This window comes from Suricata suricatta, chromosome 1 (genome assembly GCF_006229205.1).
Source record: "Suricata suricatta isolate VVHF042 chromosome 1, meerkat_22Aug2017_6uvM2_HiC, whole genome shotgun sequence".
Classification (NCBI taxonomy): Eukaryota; Metazoa; Chordata; class Mammalia; order Carnivora; family Herpestidae; genus Suricata; species Suricata suricatta.
Window position 1 is genome coordinate 100,603,429 of NC_043700.1, and position 1,113 is coordinate 100,604,541.

Consider the following 1,113-nt stretch of genomic DNA (forward strand, 5'->3'; position numbering starts at 1 on the left):
ATCCCCAGCAGTGCTATTGCTGGGTCATAGGGGAGTTCTATCCATAGTTTATTGAGGAACCTCCACACTGTTTTCCAGAGCGGCTGCACCAGTTTACATTCCCACCAACAGTGTAGGAGGGTGCCCATCTCTGCACACCCTCGCCAGCACCTATAGTCTCTTGATTGTTCATTTTAGCCACTCTGACTGGCATGAGGTGGTATCTCAGGGTTGTGGGTTATCATCAAGCTGGTTTTGTTTTCTACTGGGAAAATCAAAGAACAACTAAGATCAATGAGGTACATAATTTAAAAATATTTAATGATCTTCTCATTAAACACTGAAATTGCTGCATTATTATACATCTTAGAGGTGAATTTTTTAACTTTTCAACCTGTAAGTCAGTTGCAAAGAGAATCCCCAAGTCTATTCTTTTGACTAAAGATTCTTCTTCTGATTAAAAATAAACCCACAATTCTGGGAAGGGACACTTTTATTAGTGGTGGTAAGGTGTTACAATAACCACCCCAGACAATTAAGGGATAAACATTTCTAATACAAAGGATTATAAATAATACTGTAAAAAGTTATATGCCAACAAATAAATAAATTCCCAGAAACACACAGTTTTCCAAAACTGAACTGGGAAGAAATAGAAAAACAAAAGTGATAACAAGAATATTTTTTCTCATATAAGTTTCTGAAAGCAGATAATTGTTTTCAGACAGTCCCACAAATTTTTTATATCTCATTTTTTCTCTCTCTGAAAGAAAAAATATAAATAAATAGAATGTTGTTTGTAATTGATACCATTTTAAATATAATTTTTTATGCTTAAGTAAGAGCGAATTGGTTAACAAATCTGCCTCTACATGGTGAAGTACAAAGCTGATGAATGGAGAAAATTTCTATTATTGTTCTTCCTTTCATTGACAAGTCACTAAATGTTGTTGGTATAGAAACTCTAGAACCCATTTTGATGCATTATATATCTGAGTTTTTATATAAGATCATATACTTCAATAATTTGTTGTTTTGTGAATAATTCACATTTCAGAATTTAAAAGTAGTGATTTTTTTTCCAGACTAATGTTCATTTAATAATGGCAAATTGCTGCCAGATATGTCTTGCCA